Source organism: Muntiacus reevesi, chromosome 2 (assembly GCF_963930625.1).
Source record: "Muntiacus reevesi chromosome 2, mMunRee1.1, whole genome shotgun sequence".
NCBI lineage: Eukaryota > Metazoa > Chordata > Mammalia > Artiodactyla > Cervidae > Muntiacus > Muntiacus reevesi.
This window is the reverse complement of record NC_089250.1, coordinates 5,024,958-5,032,806: the sequence shown is the minus strand read 5'-3', so window position 1 is coordinate 5,032,806 and position 7,849 is coordinate 5,024,958.

Below are 7,849 nucleotides of genomic sequence, written 5' to 3'. Positions count from 1 at the left end.
GCACTGATCATTGAGGAAGGTTTTCTTATCTCTCCTTGCTATTCTTTGGAACTCTGCATTCAGATGCTTATATCTCTCCTTTTCTCCTTTGCCTTTCACTTCTCTTCTTTTTCTCAGCTATTTGTAAGGCCTCCTCAGAAAAGCATTTTGCCTTTTTGCATTTCTTTTTCTGGGGATGGTTTTGCATCACTGCCTCCTGTACAGTGTTACAAATGTCGGTCCATAGATCTTTAGGCACTCTGTCTTTCAGTTCTAATCCCTTAAATCTATTTGTCACTTCCACTGTATATACACAAGGGATTTGATTCAGGGCATACCTGAATTGTCTGTTTGATACTAATTTGTCATTTAAATGCTTTCTTTGCGATCACCTCTTGTGTTTTTTTACAGTGTAATTTATTGAGGCTTTCCATGGCTAAATCAAAGATCTCTCGGTAAATGTCTCAAAAATATGTGGGTTATTTTCAAATATCTTTTGATACTGATTTCTTACATAATTCCACAGTGAAAGAGAGCAGACTCTGATTTCAGTACCTTTAAATCATGATATTTTTGTACCTTGTTTTTTGTCCCTGGATGTATTCCTGTGTATTCTAGTTTACAGTCTATGGGAACTTGAGTAGAATTTGTATCCTGCTATTGTGTTAAAACTTCATAATTCTTGGTTACGTTGAAATGGTTAACAGTGCTTTTTAGGTCTCCTATATCCTTCTGCTTTTCTGTATATTCATTCTGTTAATTTTTGAGAATTTGGTATTGAAACTCCAACTGTAAACCTTAATTTAAAAAAAGATTGTATTATATAGGGAAACTATATGTGTAACCTTATTGTGTGTTTTCCAAGGGTGCTATCATGCTCTCATAGTTTAAAAACATTAAAAAAGAGTAGAAGAGACTAACCCTTCTCAGAGGACACTGAAATAGATAGAAATGCCTCCACACAGATAGATAGAAAATATCGCAGATGACTTCAAACAGATTTTGCACTTTTCTCAAGGAACGTGAACTAGGATTGGCGGGGATAATACAGGGAAGGACTGGGTTTCTCAGCTACAATGCACATCACACTGGCACCTGGTGTGATTCGCGCTTCCACCTGGACCATGGAAAATTCATGGAAATCTGTGTATTCCCTGCAAGGTATGTTAACTCAGTGTTTAGGCATTAGGTCCTGGTTTGGGGCAGCTAGTCATAAGGAACTTAATGGAACAATATTAAAGAAAAAAATCATTTCCTTGAAGTAAAATGTCTAAAAGAGTGATACATTTATCTGCTATCCCTTTCAAGTATAATTGATATGCTCTTCAGAGTCCATAATAAGTTTTCATTTCCTTCCCCTTGTAATGCAGATTTGTAAGGAAATTCAAGATTGATTTACTCTCTTGAGCGAAAGTTAGGCAGGGAATATAAATGAAAAGATAAGGTGAGCTAGAAACTGTGGGCCTTGCCCTTTGTGAAGGAAGCAGCTGTTTCCAGCCCCTATCTATAGTTGCTATGTGGTAATGAGAGGCCTCATGTAATCAGACCTTCTGAGGACTCAATAAAAAGTGGAAATTTGAACACTTCTAGTATTAAAATTTTGTCAATTATTTTAAAAAAACTACTATTCTGCTATCCAAACCTCATAAATTATAAGGACATGGCTTCACAACAGAATAAACTATGAAGTTATTGCTTAATTTTGAAATTATGATATTGAGGTTTATAATTAACCTTTTGATATTGAAGTAAATTTGATTTATTGCTTAGTTTTAGCTTACATCTACTTTTTTTCTCAGCCCTTTGCATTCTCAGTGTTATGTTTACAGTCTTGATAGAAAACCAATCCCTTAACCAATATTTGTTAATCTCTGCTCTCTTTTCTGGGGGTTCCAATGTTAGAAGGATCTTCAGTGTACATAATTGTCCATATGGACTGCTATGACCATCTAAACATCTGTAATCAATAGGAGACTGAAAAGAACAATAAATAGAATTTAAAACTTGCATTCTGTGCCTGTGCAACCTCTGTTTTCTTGTTCATGAAGACAGAAGTATCATTGGTTGCTATATAACAGTTAAAGTCTTTGAAGAACTACAGAAAGTGTTTGTTGTTCGGATGCTAAGTCGTGTCTGACTCTTTACAACCCCATGGACTGCAGCACGCCAGGCTCCTCTGTCCTCCACCATCTCCCAGAGTTTGCTCAGATTCGTGTCCATTGAGTCAGTGATGCTCTCTAAGCATCTCATCTCATCTCATCTCATCCACCCCCTTCTCCACTTGCCTGCAGTTTTTCTCAGCATCAGAGTCTTTTCTAGTGAGTTGCTTCTTCACATCAGGTGGCCAAAGTATTGGAGCTTCAGCTTTAGCAACAGCAGTCTCTAAATTATCTGACCTAAACATTTACACTTCCTAATATAAAATAGAAATTTTTCAAGGTCTCTTATTTTGCTCAAATACAAATATAATTCAGTCCCACAATTTGAAAAAAATGAAAAGCAGTATTTTACTGCTTGGGATAGCAAATATTAGAAAAATTACTAATAGTAACTTTTGATGTGGGTTCCTTTTGATCTGAGTATTGGGTTCTCTTTCACTTCAGGAAGAAGTGTAAATTAGCATAACTTTCAGAAACTCAGTTCAGTGTTGTGCTATCTAATGAAAAAATATGCACACTTACCCTCTGATTTAGCAATTCTACCTTTAGGAAACACATTATAGCACTGTTCATAATCATAAAACAAAAGCAGTAAGTCAAATGTTGTCTTAATAAGAAAAACATTGTATAAATGTTGACACAGTCAGTGGTATATTTTGCACTCACTGTTGATTTAAATTTGTTGACATGGAAATAGAATATGTGAAGCAAAAAAGTAGGATTCACAACATTTGTATTATGACACCGTTTTTATTACAGTGGCGTGTGCTGACCTGACATAGAGAAGACAATGAGAGAGAACAGGCAGCCTTTGCTTTGCCCGGTAGTGTGGCCTAGAGAATGGACTGTGAAAAACTGTTCCTTGCCACTTGTTTTCACTGTATAAAGGAATGAAAAAAAATATAAAATTTATATCTGTTTGGGTGTGTGTGAGTCAGTCATGTCTGACTCCCATGGACTGTAGCTGCCAGGCTCCTCTGTCCATGGACCCTCCGGGCGTGAATACTGGAGTGGGTTTCCATTTCTTCTGCCAATTCTCTACCGAGGGATTGAACCCAGGTCCCCTGCATTGTGGGCAGATTCTTTACCATCTGAGCCACCTTAGAAGCATTAAGGATTGAAGTGCTTCATTTCTTTAAAAAGTTATCAATTGTGGTTTGACTAGCGCTTGTCTTCTTTTCTGTCATGTAACACGATGTGGAACAGCCGTCTTTGCTGTGTTGTGAATTGTCATTCTCCTTTGAAAGTCTGGGTCATCTTCCAACGTTTTATTCTTTGAGCCATTAATCATGACATATGTCTGAGAGTTTCCTTACTGGCATCACTTTGGGACAGCTTCTTCCTAGAACTACATTTCTCATTTGTGTCTGTAAATGTCCCTTCATTTAGTTCCTCTTGAGTGGTAGCAGTGTCAGCATTCCAACGCGCAGCTATTTCTTCAATGTGTGTGTGCTCGGTCGCTCAGTCTGCAATCCCATGGACTGCAGCCCATCAGGCTCCCCCGTCCATGGAATTTTCCAGGGAAGAACACTGGAGCAGGTTGCTGTTTCCTTCTCCAGCGGATCTTCCTGACCCAGTGGTTGAACTCACATCTGTTGTGTCTCCTACTTTGACAGGCGGATTCTTTACTACTGCACCCCCTGGGAAGCTCATTTCTTCCATCGTCCATTTACATTCTATTCTTACTTCTCTTCTAACATTATTCCTGGTGGTCCAGTGGGTAAGACTCCAAGCTCCTAATGCAGAGGGCACAAGTGCAATCCCTACAGGGGCACAGGTCAGGGAACTAAGATCCCAGGGGGAAAAAAATTATTATTATTATTTTTGCTTAACTTTCACTTTGTTGGCCAATTTCCTCTTTCTATTATTCATTTTTGAAAAAAATGTAACTATTTTATCCCTGGAAGACAAAGAGGCAACACAACTACAGACTTTGCTGTCTGTGTGAATGGAATAGCAAATGCACAGTGATCCGTCCCTGACAGACTTTGGAGGAAATAATATCATTGGTTACTGATCATGATGCATGTGTTATTTGTGAAGTGGTTGGTGGGCCCAAGAGCTAGAAGCAAAGTTTGCACTTTCTGCAATTACTCAAGGTCAGTAGAACAAGAAAACTGAGATTAGATCCATGGTATTGGAGACTGAATTACAGCTAAACCGCGGTAGCTGCAAGTTTTGCATGTCAGCATCACGCAGATCAGGGACTGCATGGAGAGCCTGGAAGAGCTTGCCGTAAAATGTTAAGTGGGAGTGGCTCTCTCTGGGTTTTGTATTTGTAGGTGGTTTTATTTTCTATTCAAAAAATACATCCTTGTGTATATCCTAAATTTTTGTACAATTAATATGTTATTCATATAATATAAAATATATGCTGTTAAAAAATGTAGTGCTTACTTTTTCTCTTAAAGAAGCTGATAGATGGAGATTGTCCATAGCATATGGTGGCAAATAGAAACTGTTCTTTAAAAATTCTAGGAAGCACACTGGAGGGAGAGAGATGAAAGCTGGAGGGGAGATATTGGTTGAAGGAGAGTTACGGTTTCAGTGGGACAGACTCTTGAGCCTGTCTAAAAGCTATTGGGAAGAGTGTAGTTTAGAGTACAAATAGAGGAAAAGGGAAATTGATAACGTGAGACCCCTGAGAAGGGATGGGCAGAAGTTCAGGCATGGGCGGAAAGGCTTGATCTTGGTTGGGAAAAGGGACCCCTGTTTCACTGATTCAGAAGAGGGTGGAGAGAGGATGATTTAGAATGGGTGGAGATGTACATAGCTCCTCAAATGGGTTATAGCAATGGCTTTGAGCCAAGCACTGTCTTAGGTGCTTGAGATACATGCATGAATAACACAGACAAAGATCTTATAGAGTTAGAGTCAATTTTGACCATTTCTCTTTATTTATTTATTTGTTTTGGTTTTTTTATGTGTTAATATGGCTGCAGTTTTTTTCTTAGAAGTTAGTCAGGCTCTTTCTGGAAGGAGGCTGGCATACAGTTGAGGACGCCCAAAGGGAGAGTGTGAAATCCTTGTCACTAAGGACAGAGAAACATACACCATTTAGGGGAACATTGAGGAGGTCCTTTTGAAGTCGACACCAGCGCCTTTATGGGGAGGCCATTGTGGAAACTGTCAAGCAGCTCTGTCTCCCCAGCTGTACTTGGCTCAGGCAGAGATCTACAGAAGCAAAAAGGAAGGTTAAGCTCAAAGAAGACTCAAATTTCATTTTATCTCTGTGCATTTGTTCCCGATTTTATCTCTACTTGTTTATGCTTTCAGAGAAGGCAATGGCACCCCACTCCAGTACTCTTGCCTGGAAAATCCCATGGACGGAGGAGCCTGGTAGGCTGCAGTCCATGGGGTCGCGAAGAGTCAGACACAGCTGAACGACTTCACTTTCACTTTTCACTTTCCTGCATTGTAGAAGGAAATGGCAACCCACTCCAGTGTTCTTGCCTGGAGAATCCCAGGGATGGGAGCCTGGTGGGCTCCCATCTATGGGGTCGCACAGAGTCGGACACAACTGAAGCGACTTAGCAGCAGCAGCAGTTTATGCTTTATCTCATTTTTCTTGAGTGCACATGACAAAAGTTTATCTATTTTATTGATATGTTCAAATAATGTTCTTTTTTTTCTTTTTATCTCCAATATATTGTTTTCTATTTGGTTAATTTAACTCTCATTTATGTTTGTTCATTTCAGTGATTTTTTTTCTCAGTTACCTTTTCATGAATACATATTTTATTTATTTTTATTTTTCCTGCTTAATAATAAAAAGCATTTATTACTGTACATTTTTCTAAAGATAACTTTAGATGCATGCAGTTGATTTTAATATATACTATTCTTCAGTTTGTAAAATGTTTATAATTTAATTGTAATCTTCCATTTTCTCCTTTTTTCCCAATAGTTATTAAAACAGAATTTTTAGATTTTCAATGGGTTAGAATCAATTTTGATTCCAATGGCTTAGAGTCAATTATTTGATATTTGCTTTTATTACATTACAGTGAAAGAATGTGGGTGATATAATTTATCCTATTACCAAATTAATTAAGATAATGTATACGTTCTGGTTTTGTGCTGTGTGCTCAGTTGTGTTAGACCCTGTGGACTATCAATCGCCAGGCTCCTCTGTCCATGGGATTTTCCAGGCAAGAATGCTGGAGTGGGTTATCATTTCCTTCTCCAGGGGATCTTCCCAACAAAGGGATCGAATCCACATCTCTTGTGTCTGAATTGGCATGCGGATTCTTTACTGCTGAGCCACCAGGGAATTATTTATATCCTTCAGTTCAGTTCAGTTCAGTCGCTTAGTTGTGTCTGACTCTTTGCGATCCCATGGACTGTAGCACACCAGGCTTCCCTATCCATCACCAACTCCCAGAGTTTGCTGAAATTAATGGCCTTCGAATCAGTGATGCCATCCAACCATCTCACCCTCTGTCATCCCCTTCTCTCCTGCCTTCTGTCTTGCCCACTGTCAGAGTCTTTTCTAATGAGTCAGTTCTTCGCATCAGGTGGCCAAAGTGTTGGAGTTTCAGCTTCAGCAACAGTTTGTCCAATGAATATTCAAGACTGATTTGCTTTAGGATTGACTGGTTTGATCTCCTTTCTGTCCAAGGGACTCTCAAGAGTCTTCTCCAACACCACAGTTCAAAAGCATCAATTCTTTGGTGCTCAGCTTTTCTTTATAGTCCAACTCTCACATGCATACATACTACTGGAAAGACCATGGCTTTGACTAGACAGACCTTTGTTGGCGAAGTAATTTCTCTGCTTTTTGATATACTGTCCAGGTTGGTCATAGCTTTTCCTCCAAGGAGCAAGCATCTTTTAATTTCATGGCTGCAGTCACCATCTGCAGTGATTTTGGAGCCCCCAAAAAGAAAGGCTGTCACTATTTCCACTGTTTCCCCATCTATTTGCCATGAAATGATGGGACCAGATGCCATGATCTTAGTTTTCTGAATGTTGAGTTTTAAGCCAACTTTTTCACTTTCTTCTTTCACTTTGAACAAGAAGCTCTTCGGTTCTTCTTCGCTTTGCCACAAAGGTGGTATTGTCTGCATATCTGAAGTTATTGATATTTCTCCCAGCAATCTTGATTCCAGCTTGTGTTTCATCCAGCCCAGCATTTCATATGATGTACTCTACATATAAATTAAATAAGCTGCGTGACAATATACAACCTTGACATAGTCCTTTCCTGATTTGGAATCAGTCTGTTGTTCCATGTCCAGTTCTAACTGTTGCTTCTTGACCTTCATACAGATTTCTCAGGAGGCAGGTAGGGTGATCTGGTAAATTCCATCTCTTTCAGAATTTTCCACAGTTTGTTGTGATCCACACAGTCAAAGGCTTTAGTGTAGTCAATAAAGCAGAAGTAGATGTTTTTCTGGAACTCTCTTGCTTTTTCGATGATCCAATGAATGTTGGCAGTTTTATCTCTGGTTCCTCTGCCTTTTCTAAAACCAGCTTGAACATCTGGAAGTTTATGGTTCACATACTGTTGAAGCCTAGCTTGGAGAATTTTAAGCATTACTTTACTAACATGTGAGATGAGTGAAACTGTGTGGCAGTTTGAGCATTCTTTGGCATTGCCTTTCTTTGGGATTGGAACGAAAACTGACCTTTTCCAGTCCTGTGGTAACTGCTGAGTGTTCCAAATTTGCTGTCATATTGAGTGTAGCACTTTCACAGCATCATCATTT